Consider the following 16,255-nt stretch of genomic DNA (forward strand, 5'->3'; position numbering starts at 1 on the left):
ATTTACTTCTTCATATAAAACAGATCAAAGGTCTTCTCAATATAACCAAGGTATGAAATATCTTCTTTCTTTAAAGTGCACCTAACCCCAAAATTTTTTTTCGCTAAAACGAATCTAGGCTTTATTTGAAGCATTTGGGCGAAGAAATTTTTGAATTTGGTTGAGTCCTCGATTTTCTATGCCCTTTCAAAGTTGCGCTTGAGGTATTTCACTACCGCGTTTTAGGGAGTCTTGGGCGACGGTTCCTGATGACGTCTACCCAGGAACCAAACAGAATGGCGCCTCAGTCAGCTCTCTGTATTTGCTGGAGAAAATGGAAAACAAAACTAATCGTTCCGATGTATTTTGGGGCTAAAACGTCCAAGCTTTGTCTCAGAATCATTTTGTTTCGTCACTGGAGTCAGAGTTAAGTTTCGATTTGGAAGACACCAAAATAAACTTCGATCGAGCACGTTCGACAACTGTGAACTCACTGCTTAGAGCTTTGAGAACAATTTACAATATTTCAAGCGACGAAGGGGAAGACTTCTTTGCCGACGAGTTGCTTGTATATTAGGAATGGAAAGCTAGATACGAAGTGGAGGAGCAGGCAAACGAAAAGCAGGAAAGAAAACTCAAGGACTGCTTTGGATGGTAATTTCGTCAACTAAACATAAGTTTCCCACTCGTGTTTATAGCCCGTTTACATTTGTCCTTAGCGAGAATGTATTTTGTCAAGGTATGATTGTTCTGTTAAATCCAGTTTGTGTTTTACTTTCTGTTGAATGCTTCATGTTTATAAGAGCGACGTACGCGTTGCAGTTTTCGAGACTTGACGACCTCCAAAACATTGGCTTCGATCCATTGCAAAACGTACTGTTTGAACCTGTATTTTTGAAGCTGCCAGAACAAGGTGGAAGGAAACATTTCATACAATTACCGATTTCACATTGTCACACGTTTTAAGTCGTAACTCCAAATAACCAATGTAAATTGTTCTCAAAGTTTGCAGTGAAATTCGTCGGATAAGCGAAAAGGATGTGTTCCCTAAGCGGTCCGCAGATAATGTTCCGCGGTCATATTTACGACGCTATTGCACAGAATCTCTGTCACACTGCTGATTTCCAAACCTTCGAAAAACTCTGTGAGTCTAACAATTTTGTTATGATGTAATTTTAAAGGATTAATTTTCTACTTTTATCTAATTCGAAAGAGAAATAAGTGCTGGTTAGCGGCGTACAGTTGCGACCTATTTACATATCAGTTAATACGCTTCTTGATCATGATCGGATCACACAACTTTGCCGGTTATGTTATAAATACTGCGGGATTGTAAGATATAGGTTTTCGGTAGTATTTCTAAAAATTTCTGGTTAGCTTTAAGCAGAAAATTTATGAAAATAGCGTTCGAAAGTCTGCGGAACAAATTCCAGTGAGAATTCTTTAATGGTTCTCACAGATTCAGTTCGCTTGTTTCGGTTCGACAAAATCAACCGTCGTTTACGTCTTTATTGTACCATTAGCCGATCATCGTCAGTAAATTGTACAGTATATCTTTCTTTAAACCTGGGATATTACTGCAACAGCCGATAGCACCTCTGGAAGGCGTTTCTGCGCACTTTTGGAATGTGTATTGCACAATCCTGAAGGAAATGAGAGGACGTGAGATATCGAACCTTCCTGGGTAGACGTCACAAGAGCCGCTAGACCCATTCTCCTCAAACTCGGTCGTGAAACAAAATGACGATGTTTTGGAGCTATTTTCGAGATTTCGTCGGGGCACAGAAAATCGAGGATTTCACGGAATCCAAAAGTTTTTTCGCAGAACTATTTCAAATAACAAGTACATTCGCTTTAGCGAAAAAAAAATTGGGGGTTAGGTGCACTTTAAGAAAGCAGATTTTGTTTTGCTTGAGAGGAGTACGCAATGGACCAGCTTTAGCAAAATAACGTGATATGTTATTAGTGGTAGCTCTGTGTAGATTTTTAGCATACTCAAGTATCTGCCTCAGTGCAGGAAAAATTTCGCAATGTCTTTGCCTACAAGGGCATTCAGAGTGCACCTCCAATAGTATTATGAGCTTTCGTGCGTTTTTATAGCTCAAAGGTATAATTGAAAAAATGCCAATAAATCACTTTTAACGACATTATATTTTAAGCAGAGCATCACCTAGATTACGCTTAAACACTTATACTGCACACTCTCTAATAAAATAGAATTCTACGAGAGGTTAAAAAATCCGTTGACCGTTTGCAAATATCTGCATTGGTTTCGGAGATATGTTTGAAAATTGCGTAAAATATGCAAATGAGAGGGCTGAGACGTCTTACACTCAACCAAATACTACATCAAGTATATAAATAGAACTATCTCGGTCAATTTGCGGCAGAAACCATTGAAACTTGGTAGGCTATTATTCCTACATGCAACACACCTAAGGCTATACAAATTTTGGTTCCCAAAGCAACTCACTCTTTCCAAGTAATCTTCAACCTGATTTCAATATTTTAATGATTTACAGCTCAACAAATATTAAACAAGGCTATGAACTCGACCTAACATATTTATATGCTTGCTGGATCATGCAAATCAGGTATCATTGGCAAATATCAATGTAGAACGCTACAGATGGCCAGAAAAGTCTTCAATATCGGGGAGGTCTGAAACCCATTATGTTGCCATGGTAACAGAATCTTATGCTCATAATGTGGAGCATCTATTTTAAAAACTTGAATACCTCTAGAACGATAAGAGATAATTAAATATAGTAAACAGAGTTTTTCTTTTCATGCAGACTACTTGTCTATGTTTTAAAATGGTTTAAATAGGAAAGATGCGATTTTCGTCATAGTACCTCTTTAAGGAAACTTATTCTTATTTTCCAAAGTCAAGTGTCACGTTATCTCCAATCAGCATAAATGGTGCCCACTCGGAAACCCTGTCAAAGCCGTTACCTCTCATCCACTTCATGGCCTGGTGAAGAGATTCACTGGCACTCTCACCACGAACAAGATGCTCGTAGAATTGAAGCATCAGCTGCTCTGTTGCTTTGTCACTTATGGCCCATAGAGCCACCAAAACGGACCGTGCACCAGATCCTAAGAACGCTCGAGCGATCCCAACGACTCCTTCGGTTCTAATCTTCCCACACGCACTATGGCAGCAGCTAAGTACCACCAGCTTAGCACGCAATTCAACTTGTGCAATGTCCGACATCCTCAAAAGATAATCTTCTTCTTCTGGAGTCCTGTCAGAAGGGCGTACCGGAGAAAGGGCAATTTCTCCTCGGTCAGCATTACCATGGGCTGCAAAACGTATCAGACTCACTGAATGTAACCTGTCAAGTACCGCCTGCTTTGTGGCCTTCTCTCCTAGCAAAGGTTGAACACCTAGCAGTCGTCCAATCATGGCTGCTTCATTTCTTGCCCATGGTAACCTAGAGACGGGCATTTTCTTTCCTTTGTAACGCACAGTACCGACAGCTGGATCCCCCACTATTAGAGCACCAGTCTGACTGTGATAGTCTGAAGGACTGTCCTGAATGAGCTTGAGAGTCGTCAAAGAAGGAACAATGCGGATTCTGAATTTTTCTGATAAATACCTCCCGCCTTCATCTGTCAACGCTGGAAATGGAACTTGGTTTAAGCAGCGATCAGGAACAACAATGAGCTCGGGCTCCTCAAGTAGATCATCTACCGGACTGATTAACATTCTGTAGTACAAAGAAAAGCTCGATTCGGAGCTTCCACTTTCTTCATCTTCTTCCTGTATAAGTCTCAATGCTGCGAGGGTCTGAACGTCATTTAAAGATCGATCTTCGCAATCTTCCTCGCGTAAAATACCAAATCTTCGAAAGCTTGTAGCGAAGAAATCATGTAACTTGCCAACTAGTCCGGCACCAACTAGTTTCTCATCTACTGTTATTCTTCGGAAATGAATGATTCCACTTGTCTTGAGAACCCAGAAAATCAGATCAAAATCATGATAAGAAATGTACAGACAAGAAGAGTTGCTTTCGTTTTTCATAATATTTTCAATACCAATCCAGGATTGCGGATCAGCTGAGATGTGGCTTTCAACAGAATACTGAGTTGCCATCAAGTCCGCCAATGCTCTAGCCCGTGCCAGCTCTAAAACATAAAGTGCATGGTTTGGATTTTGCGAAAAGCAAAAGAATGCACTAAGATTCCGGTAGGTAAAATCGCGAACGTCTGAAGACGATACCTTAAAATCGTCGTTGTCCCTTAGAAAACTTCGTAAAGATTCGCTTTTCTTCATACTCAGCAACAGACAGTCAAACGCTTCCTGGATCTTGTATTGAGATAACTTCACCACAGTAAGAAGACAAAGAATTTTAAACTCTCTCTCTAAGTCCTTGATTTCTCCAGCAATTAAGAGTGCCTTTTCAATATAATCTTCAGCCATGACATATTCACCAACTGATTGATAAAATGCTGCTAAGCTTCCGTAAACTGTTGCTTCTCCCTCTTTGTCACCGATTTCTATTGTGATGGCAAGTGCTTTTTCAAAATATTCTTTAGCCTTGTCATGTTCACCAAGAGATTCAAAAACAGTTCCTAATTTTCCGTACGAGCTGGCTTCTCCACTTTTGTCACCGATTTGTATTTTGATGGCAAGTGCTTTCTCAATATATTCTTTAGCCTTGTCATATTCACCAAGAGATCTAAACACAACTCCTAAGTTTCCGTACGAGATGGCTTCTCCCTCTTTGTCACCAATTTGTATTCTGATGGCAAGTGCTTTCTCAAGATATTCTTTAGCCTTCTCATATCCACTAAGAGATTTAAACACGATTCCTTAGTTTCCGTAATCTGCTGCTTCTCCCTGTTTGTCACCAATTTGTATTCTGATAACAAGTGCTTTCTCAAGATATTCTTTAGCCTTGTCATATTCACCAAGAGATGTAAACACGATTCCTAAGTTTCCGTAATCTGCTGCTTCTCCACCTTTGTCACCGATTTGTATTCTGATGGCAAGTGCATTCTCAAGATATTCTTTAGCCTTGTCATATTCGCCAAGAGATGTAAACACAGTTCCTAATCTTTCGTACGAGCTGGCTTCTCCATCTTTGTCACCGATTTGTATTCTGATGGCAAGTGCTTTCTCAAGATATTCTGTAGCCTTGTCATATTCACCAAGAGATTTAAACACGATTCCTAAGTTTTCGTGCGAGTTGGCTTCTCCCCTTTTGTCACCGATTTGTATTTTGATGGCAAGTGCTTTCTCAAGATATTCTTTAGCCTTGTCATATTTACCAAGAGATTGAAACACGATTCCTAAGTTTCCGTACGAGGTGGCTTCTCCCCTTTTGTCACCGATTTGTATTTTGATGGCAAGTGCTTTCTCAAGATATTCTTTAGCCTTGTCATATTTACCAAGAGATTGAAACACGGTTCCTAAGTTTCCGTACAAGCTGGCTTCTCCATCTTCGTCACCGATTTTTATTTTGATGGCAAGTGCTTTCTCAAGATATTCTTTAGCCTTGTCATATTCACCAAGAGATCTAAACACAATTCCTAAGTTTCGGTACGAGGTGGCTTCTCCATCTTTGTCGCCGATTTGTATTTCGATAGCAAGTGCTTTCTCAAGATATTCTTTAGCCTTGTCATATTCACCAAGAGATTGAAACACAGTTCCTAAGTTTCCGTAATCTGCTGCTTCTCCCTCTTTGTCACCAATTTGTATTCTCATGGCAAGTGCTTTCTCAAGATATTCTTTAGCCTTGTCATATTCACCAAGAGATTTAAACACAGTTCCTAAGTTTCTGTACGAGGTGGCTTCTCCATCTCTGTCACCTATTTGTATTTTGATGGCAAGTGCTTTCTCAAGATGTTCTTCAGCCTTGTCATATTCACCACGAGATTTAAACACAATTCCTAAGTTTCCGTACGAGCTGGCTTGTCCCTTTTTGCCACCAAATTGTAATCTGATGGCAAGGGCTTTCTTAAGATATACTTTAGCTTTGTCGTAGTCACCGAGATGATAAGATATAACGCCAATCTTTTCATCGATGTATGCTTCATTCTTTTTGTCTCTCATTTCTTTCGTGATAGGAATCGCTTTCTCATAAAGTTCTCTTGCTTCTAGGTATTTATACTGCTCTTGATATATGTTGGCCAGTTTTACCATAAGATTTCCTTCCTTGTCTTTTCTACCACACTCGCGGTAAATGGTAAGAAGTTTCCTGCCGTAGATTAGTGCTTTTGTGTGATCAGGAATAAGACAGTACGCCCTGAAGATTGCTCCATAAATATCAATATGAAGGGAATTGAAAATTTCTCCTTCCGTTTTTAGCCCTGTGTTATTTAGGAAGATTAAACATTCCTTGCAGACCTTAATGCCTTTTTGCGCACGACCAGTGTTGAGAAGGAAAGTAGCAACAACCAAGCCAATAACGACGACGTGTAAAATGTCGTATATGTTATTCATGGCGTTCTCGTCTATGTACCCTAATAAAAATAACACAAATCAAGCCTTTTAGCTATTTAGAGTAATAATATTCGGTCGTACGTCCTCTTAGCCACCATCATATAAAAAAGTCTTGCCCAAGACGCGAATACAACTTCACCTGCCTAAATCTTGCCCCTCAATTACCTCCCCCCCCCCCCCACCCCCTACCCATACAATGTTGAAAACTACTACCTTCAATTTCTTTAGCCTGCGTAGCAAGCGTTTCTGTGGGGCTCGGGAGCAAAGAATTAAAGCGCGAAAAATGGAGTGAGTTAAAGAGGGGGGAGGGGGAGGGAAAGGAAGGAAACACTTGCAGACAAACCCGTGGATTTTGAAAACCGCCCACTTGGCCTTTCATGTCTGAGTACGCACACTGAGATTTCGTGCTGTCATCGGCTGTCATAAAATTAACTAATAAAATCTTCGGCCTTCCTTGGCGGAAGTGAACTTTGAACCAAAATAAACTTAAAACTTGTCAAAATATGTCTGAAACAACGAGCGCACGGTGGGACGGAGAAATCTCGATGAATAAAATTTTGTAATTTATAATCAAGCTATATTTCTACTCAATCCAAGGAAGAACTGCAAGGAAGAACTGCAAGGATGAAGTTTTAGTACAAATCTGCCAGAAAGTTAAGATGTGAGAAGTGTTCAAGTCGCGGTAGTAGTCCTTGTGTTCGCAAGGTTCGAAATCTTGGATCACTGTATTAATTCGTCCAGGAATCGATACAAGGTAAAATTAGCAAGTCAACTCCCACAAAGGCAACTCCAGTAATGAAGCGTGTGCGGGAAACGACAGATCCGCAAATGGGCTCGAGTGTTATCTCCTGTAGCAAAAACAAACAACGGAAGGTCTTCTCGAAAAACTTTGAAATTTGGCTAGGAGAGGCTTCAAACATCTGAGAGGGAAAATAACGATAATCTTGACCAGTATCTGAATAAAGATAATCTTCCCCTTGGCCAGACGAAATCACTAAGTTTTCCCACGCAGTAGCGCGAATCTTCTGTCCCGTGGTTTATTATCTTGTCCTTGGCGTATGTGGCATTCAAGAAAGTGATGTTAAAATTAAAGGAACAGCTGCAAATTGTGCCGCGCTTGCTTCTGCAATAATGTGCAGGCTTCGAAAAACCAAAGCGTCGGCATTGCACTACAGGATTTCTACCGTACTGTCGAGGCTGACGACTAAATCCTCGTTCAGCGAGAAAAGTTAAAACGTTTTGTAAACAAGCTTCGAACGCGTCTTCTCCCTTTGTCTGGCACTCAAAGGTATTTTAAAAGATACCTTTGATCGACACATGTCAATATATTGGACTGGCCCAGCCAATCACGAGCTCCGTTCGCTGGCGAACGGAGGTTTTCAAAATGCAGGGGTTTTTCTGCAAGCGTTTCCTTCCTTCCCCTGTCCCACACCCCTCTTTCTTTTTTTTTTTTTTGGCTCTCGCCCCATTTTTCGCGCAGACAAAACACCGAAAATCCCTTTCCTCGGTCTTTCTTCCAAACCCCACGGAAACGCTTGCTACGCAGGCTACAATGTCTTCTGATTTTCAACATTTTATTGGGTGGGGAGGGGGAACAGTAACGTGTTTTCAAAAGCCGGAAGCAGCGCATTTTTCAAACTTCAGTAGTAAAACACATACAATTCGTTAAATTACATAAGTGTCCCAAGGACTTTTTTCCACGATTGTAGAGGTAGGTGTATGAGTGGTTACTAGAGAATCCAACGGTAGGGTAACCCTGCTTTGGACTAGTATCTCGTCTGTACAAATATTGCTGATCCAAACGCGAAAAATTAATGATGAAAGGACGAGTTCGTTAGCTGAGTCCTGCTATTGTTTTCCAGTATCTCGAAGCCCTGATAAAACGCGGAACGCGAGTTTTTGAATGGCTTCTCAATCACGCCCTATCTATTGGGCCACACAAGCGTCATAAAGTACAGTTAGTTCATGACGTCAGAGTTATTCATGCCACCCGAAGTGAGTCCGTTTCCGTTTGTAAGCGTTTAATTTTTTGTTGTTCCGTTTTTTTTCCCTCAGGAGTCACCGTTAAGGTTTAGGCCGCGTACAAATCTTTTCTCTAACTTCTCATTTTTGTTGTTTAGAGTTCAATTTGGCAGTCAGAGGTTTTGTTTTGAAGTCGCATTACCTGAACAAGGACGACACAAGAAACTTAATCACATATGGCGCCTGGTTTCCTATCTAAATTAAATCGAGACCAGACTAATGGGAATGAGCGCTCTAACCATACATACAAGATGCTCAACAAATTTAGGGAACTAAAAGGGTAATTAGATTGTAACAATACACCTATTCCAAAAGTAGAGACAAAGAAGAAACAGTACTGTTGTTTTAGTAAATAGGTGCCCCAACAAACGCAAACCAACAATAAAAACCAAATCAAGGCCAGTATCATCATTACCAAGGGTAGCCACAAAGTTATCTTAGTTTTCTCTGATACACTCATGAATCTATTTAAAAGACAATAGGAGGTCTGATGGGAAGTCAACACAAATTAAATTAAAACAAAAAGTTTCAAATGTTGTGCATAACAATCAAATGAAAGCATTCGAAAGTAAGTTACAATTTTTCGATCCCCATTCTTTGTTAAATACTGCATGACGTTAAAGTCCAATAGCTTTCAAAGCATATTGGGTTTTTTACTATGGCTAATTATCGATGAAATATTCATTAAGCTAGACAAAGTTCTTTATTCTTAACCGTGCATAAAACACAATAGCTATTAACTCAGTTCTGTTTTAAAGAATGTCCACAGAAACGTTCCGATTATGTAACTGATACAATGTGTATGATCGCAAATCGAAAGCTTGTGTTCCTTCCGATGCCTTCCAATATAAATCTTAATATCTTTGATTACTCTTTTAAAGTTTCTCGAGCTTAGAACCCACTCAAGTTTACTATTAAACTCTGTGTTTGCTGATTAATATAATTAACATTCCACGCTGGTTCCTTTCATAGGCACACTGACTTGCCTTGAAGAGAAATACAGTAATAGCCCACGTATAAGAACCTGAATTTTTCAATTTAGCCTAAATTGGTTCTTATATAAATGATACTTAAAGCAAATTTAGGCTACCATGGTTCTTAAAATAGGTTCTTATATTTTCATATGAATTTCATCTGAAAATATTATATACAATATAAATATCATCTCATAATACAGTACATTGTATAAATCATTTATTTGTACCATAGAGCAATGCCTCTAGGCAGTTCAGTGCAGGTACAGTATATGTCCTTAACAAAACATAACAAAGAAACTCATGTTGACACCAAATTCATAATTTGATATTTTACATTTAATATTTTGTGATTCTCACAGAGTTGGAGATGGTCAGAAAGCTTTCCTTGATATTGTAGTAGAGTACAGTACTTGCAAATACTTCGGGAATTATTTGAATGGCAAACACAATCGACATACAACATGGTACTTAAGCTTGAAATAAAAGTTATGTCAAGTTGCTTTTAAATAGATGATGATCTTAATTCAGCAGCTTCTACCTATACACTTTTACAGCAACCCCACTGATAAGAACCTAACTTAAAATTTTAGCCTTAATAGGTTCTTATGTGGAGGGGGCTTAAAATTAAAATTTTAGCCTAACAGGTTCTTAAAACCCAGGTTCTTATACGTGGGCTATTACTGTAAGACAACTAATGAAAGCAACTTTTGCCATCGATGTGCTTTAAAATATGGAACGCCGTAAATTTTTGTCAGTTTTTACTGTATAATGTACTTTGTACAATTTGGTCGATTTCAAACTCTCGTTTTCCCATGGTAACAGACATCAGAACTGACAGAGCCCAAAACTGCAAACGATGGACTGAGCTTGCAATTAACCGTCACTTATAATGGTCTAAATGTCGTGGCTTTCATAATAGAGCTATGTATTATTCTAACTGGTTAGATAGAAACTATACGATACAAAGTTAGCTAGAGCTGTGTGAACCACGGTGGAATATGCTTTGGAAAGTGACACTAAGAAAACCACCTGAGGAGCTCTCGATCAGTTTCGGGAAAACACTGATTATCATAATACGTCAAGCATGGCAGATGTATTGTGAAGTTTCTGCAGTGTCAAAACGTCAGCTTGACAGGTTGCGAGATAAGCTGAAAATCCAGGCGGGATGTGGACAGGGGGATTCGGGATGAACATATCTTCGCCTGAGCAGCATGTGTTCAGTGCAACCAGGAAATGCGGGATAGTTTTGAAGTTGAGGGACGGGATGCGGGATGAAAAGCAGCAAAAACAGCACGGTTACACAGTGATTTGAGAAATTAAAATACCATTCGGGAGTGTTTGGAATCACTAATGAGTGAAAGGGACAAGGAGTTTTTAAAACGGCTTTCCAATCTCGTTTCGGTCACACCAGCGTCATTAACTACAACTGATTATGATCAGTCTTAAATTACATGACGTCAGGGTTAAAGCTAATTAGTGATTACGGTCGACATTACGGTTACAAATTCTCCTGGGTTCTTTCTTTGGGTTTAAATAGTAGATCGAGAGTCTATCTTTTTGTCGAGGGTCCAGGGTCCAGGGTCCCATGTCAAGGGTCGAGGGTCGAGGGTTGAGGTTCCAGGTTAATATATATTTTTTTCGAGTCTATCTTTTTGTCGAGGGTCCCATGTCGAGGGTCGAGGGTAATATTTTTTTTTCTGGGTTTGTTTTTTTTACTCTTTGCTGTAGGATCGATTTCCGCCGCTTAGCCGAGTCCGGTCTACATGTTCCTGCCCGATTTAGTTTAATGTCTGCTAACATGATCGCACTTCATATCACAAACGTCTGTGCTACAGCGAGAAAGATAATTTATGTAGTCTGCTTGATTCAGATATCTTTTTGGGTCCCATGTGGAGGGTTTAATAATATTTCACAGCCCTGATTATTTATCTATAACCTTCTATAACATTCAAAGTCCGGTTTTCATGTGACTTCATCACGCTGGATGCTTTGGCCGATGTACTAATGCCATCAACTTTTGAGTGGCTATCTGCGTAGAAATAAATCCAAGCATTCAGTTTTACACTTTTAATTTCTTCAACAAAAAGATAACACACAGGGATAACGGAATGTGGTTCGCGTTAACATTTGTATTGATCATGACAATGTTGTGTCAAAGTACCCCACTCGCTTCGAATTTCACATTTTTAGCTTCACTCAAATTTTTCATTGTGGAAAACAAATAAAAACGCCTTCCCTGGTTTCGTTTGTGTACCTCTTTTTCTATCTCGTTGTAATGGTTTAGGTCGTGTTACTACCAATGCGATTTCGTGGAGTGTTGGCTTCATTGTTTTCCAGTGATATTGACGGGCGCGATGAGAAATATTCGTTTGCCATCTATCAAACAGGAACTGTAGGTGAAATCTGGAGGCGATGCCCGGGAGTGAGGGGGGGGGGGTACACCCGTAAAAATTGGGCGGGGGTGTGTAGCCCGCTGCCCAAAACCCTTACCCTATTTATGACCAAAATCTGCGACATTCCTTACCCTACTTATGACCCGACCGTAAATTTGAAACCCTATTTATGACCTGACCCTTAAATCAAAACCTTGTTTCAGACCTGCGTAACAAGTAGTTCCCTAGTTCAGACCAATGTTAAATTACTGTAAACATAATTTGTGAAGGGGTGGTTGATTTTCTTTTCGATAATGATGAAAAAGTGGCTTCTTAAAAACATACCCATATCAAGGCTAGAGTGCAAAATCCACACCCTATTTATGACCAAAATGGCTAAAATCGATACCCTATTTATGACCAAAACGGCTGAAAAACCATACCCCTTGGGGCCGCACATACCTACATAGCCCATATAAGGGACTTACCCCCCCCCCGCCCCCTCCGGGAGGCGATGGGGGCAAATTTAAGGCTATTTTCCTCCTCCGCTGAATTCGCTGTTAAATAAATATCTGATCTGCGATCTAAACTACCACTCTCTTTCGGTAAACTTGCAGGTGTTTGCGATGGGTCGCGATGAAAAATATCTGTGAGATTTGCGAGCTTCAATAGACTACATATTAGAAATTACAGTGTTTGTATGGGAATCCGATGGCAAATAACTTTTCCAAAATTGAATTTTACACAATTTGTGGATCGCAACGTTAAAATACTAGCTAGAGAATTGTATTCACCACGTTTAAAGGATGTAGCTTGGCTAGAAGACGCTCAGTTTATTTTTCTAATTTTCCATACATTTGTCTGTAAATTTGGCTGGGTGGACGCGGTTCGCGGAAAAAAAAATACAGACAAATGCATGGAAAATTATACAAATTAACTGAGCGTCTTCTAGCTAAGCTACATCCTTCAGACTTGTTGAATACAATCTTCCACCTAGTATTCTACACCTAGTCAGAATGAATGATAGGAAATCAATGGGGAAACTTTTCAAGTAAAATTTCCTCTACGTGTTTATTCAAAGAACTATTTTTACTCGGGAGAAAGCCAGTTCAAATCCAGTTTTATTTTCGCGGCGGCCGTCTCTAATGCTGCTATTTCCCTTTTTTGCTCCTGAAACTCCTGTTTTTCATCTGGATGCCTACTCAACTCTCCGCAGAAAAACACTGACTCACATTTTGTCATTCGGCAGGTGCGTACTGTGTGCTTTCTTACATGACAATTACATAGCGTTGACCGGTATTTCCAAGCGCGGAAGCTACGTCTCTTATCTTGGCAGGGGTTTCTTCAAGTTCTTTTATAACAAAGTTTCCATATAACGCGCGCTCTGATTGGCTGAAAGAGCGTGCTTTATCAGAGAACAGAGCACGGGTTGATGACGGTAAGTTGGCTTTCAAATTTTTGCTTCGGAATTTTGACAAATTTGCCCCAAATTAAACATCTAGTCCTGCTGTTAAGAGCCAAAAATAACCAGAGTTGTTCATTTGGTGATAAAAGCATGAAACTTCCCAGGATGGCTAACCTCTATAAGGTAAACATTTTCTGATATGGAGCCATCCCAAATTTCCACTCAGAAGCACGCTACGCGCATGTCAAAAAATGACATATTAGGCCCCTTCATGGGAGCGAGGCTAAGTTAAAATGCTTATTTCTAAGCCTTTTCCGGAATACTTTGCCTAGATTTCTTGCTTTTTAATATAACAGCTGCTTATAAAGTATCTGGGAATCGAAACATTTGTCACGTGATTAGTCACGTGACCATCATTTTCAATAAACAATAAACTAATATCCAATATTGTATTAATACGATTAATATTTGTTTTTTCTCCTCTTCTTTCTCGTTTTTCCTCGCAAGTAAAAAGAAGTAATTATTTTGAACATTACAATATAGAGTAATAAGATATTCAAACTTAGAAACCTGTGTTTCGGCATGCACAATGTAATATTGGGGCTTTGCATCAAATCGAGGCCGAGACAAAGGATGGATCTATGTTGGCTATTGAGGTGATTTTCTTAAGTCTGGCTTAATGGGATATGACTAATTTCGGCGCGGAAATCCAGAGAAAACTCTTGATTGGTTTAAATCGTATCTGACTAAGCGGACACAATGGTGCTCCATTTATGGCTGTCTCTCTGACTTCACCACTCTTGAATGTGGTGTGCGACAGGGAAAGATCCTTAGTCCTCTTTTATTTCTAATTTATATTAACGATTTGCCTAACTGTCTATCATTTAGCATACCTAGAATGTATGCTGATGACACCCACACTAATTACGCTGGTTCTGATTTGCATCCGATTCAGTCTAGTCTATCTGACGACATATAAAAACTAAGCAAATGGCTTGTGTCTAACAGACTTACCTTGAACGCTACCAAAACGGAATTTATATTGATCGGCTTTAGGCAACGATTAAGAACTCTATCTGATACACTCGAACTCTCCAATAATAATGTTCCGATTGAACAAGTTTCCTCTGCGAAATCACTTGGAGTAAATGTCAATGAAAATCTGACGTGGCATTTCCACATCAACTGCATGTGTAAAAAGATCGCTTCTGCAATTCGAGCCATAAATTTAGTTAAGGTAATTCCCTTGAAATTTTAAAAATGTTCCTGTAACCAGGTGGTTAATTCATGATTGAAAAACGTTACTCTGGTTTAAAAAATGTAAAAATGTTAGTAAAAATTTTTGCAAATCCCTTGAAATTGTTCTACTATCAAACTTTTTTTGCAACTTGGCATAATTAACATTCATGATATGAACATTAAAAAAAATGCGATAAAAGAATGGGGTCACCGTGCTTGTTAACGCGTCAGCAGGCTCTTAAAATGAGGTGTTTTTACTGGTTGCGCGTTAAAAATTCGAATCACCTTCATACAAAATTGCATTAGGTAGCTGCCGGTTAAGCCCCATGGCCAGTTCGCCCCCCACCGAGTTAGCCCCTACATCGACTCAACTTGATCAAGTTCGCCCCCAACCAGATCGAGTCGCATATAGAGATTATTCTTCGTTCTTTTACCCACTGCCTTATTAGATTACTGGTGGCGAGGAAACTTCGCTTGGTGGCGAGGTGACTTCGCTTGGTGCGAGTTGACTTCGCCGGTGGCGACCGGGAGTTCGTTGGTGGCGAGACTCCCTGATGGCGACATGACATAAACATACATAGACTGAAATGATTCTTCGAGAACTTATAATAACTCGATAACAACTACGTAAACACGAACACAAAATTTTGGGACGAACTCGAAATAGAAATTTTATAGTGGGGGCGAACTCGCCACGGGGCGAAACCGGTGTCGTTCCAGAATTAAGTCTTGGTTGCTTGAAAGACACAAAATTTTATGTTGAAAGTAAAGCTTCTTTTATTCACATAAGCAGGATTGCTTTATTTAAGCCGTTTTTGATTGCCTGGTTGTGGGAATATTGCACTTTTTTGGACGGTTCCGTGGTTAGCTTGTCCTCGCCTTGGCCAAAATACACCCAGTACCGTACTATTTTCCAAAAAAAACCATGTTCTACTATCAAACTTTCTTCTTCCTTAAATGTGTTCTTTATTAGACTGTTCTTAGCATATACCCGAGAAAAAATCGGGGATCACCGTGCTCGTTTAAGAGAAAAGAAGCATTTATTTTGCTTTCGAGCTTAGTTTGAGGGAAATCTCTCACGTTTTGCACGCGCACGGGCTCATAACTTAGGGATGCGCAAGTCGAGGCTTTTTATTTGTTAATTCTTTAGCGCTTGCTTCCTCAAGCTTGAACTTTAATTCTTGCCTCTTTTCCTCGATGAACCTTTCACATGGGCTAAGTAACTGATATCCGACAGAAAATCCTCTATTAATTTCCTATCACTCATTCTGATTTTCAAAACTGCAAAAGACAAAATGCCCGTATGCGTTGCTGACTTTGTTTCTCTTCAAGTGTTTGCGGAGTGGCGCCAAAACGTTCCCAAGTGGGCGGGTAAACTTTGAAGTTTCCCAAAACTTTGAATTTTGATTGACCGGAAGTTGGAAGCGACGGTCAGAACTATAAAACCTTTTCCCCACCGGGCTCTTCGTTTGTATGTTATGACAAAGCAAATACAATGTGCAAATGCACATTCAAATGTACTGAATGGTCATGTAAAATGGGGTTGACAAGCCTTGGATTCACGACTCCTACGATTTATGACATTTGAAAAAAAAAAAAAACTCAGAAAAAAATATATGCTACCCTCGACCCTCGACATGGGACCCTCAACCCTCGACAAAAAGATAGACTCCTGAGCAAACGATGCTCCCAAACAATAATTCGCGTGACTTGATTTTTGGCGTGACTCAACTTTTGGCGTGACTTACTAATAGGTCTTACAACAAGAAGAAAATCAGTCAAGCGATTCATGCAAACCTCTCCCAGCGTA

General features: G+C 39.8%; 1 pseudogene across 1 annotated transcript in view; it reads right to left on the reverse strand.

The window, feature by feature from the left end:
- The window catches only part of LOC145480897 (uncharacterized), a 250,346-nt pseudogene extending 244,628 nt beyond the window's left edge, over nt 1-5,718 (reverse strand). The window contains exon 1 of the transcript XR_014048571.1: nt 4,460-5,718. The product of XR_014048571.1 is annotated as an uncharacterized LOC145480897 (transcript). The remainder of the gene's footprint in view (nt 1-4,459) is intronic.
- Between the last annotated feature and the right edge of the window lie 10,537 nt (nt 5,719-16,255).

Source organism: Orbicella franksi, chromosome 1 (genome assembly GCF_964199315.1).
Source record: "Orbicella franksi chromosome 1, jaOrbFran1.1, whole genome shotgun sequence".
NCBI lineage: Eukaryota > Metazoa > Cnidaria > Anthozoa > Scleractinia > Merulinidae > Orbicella > Orbicella franksi.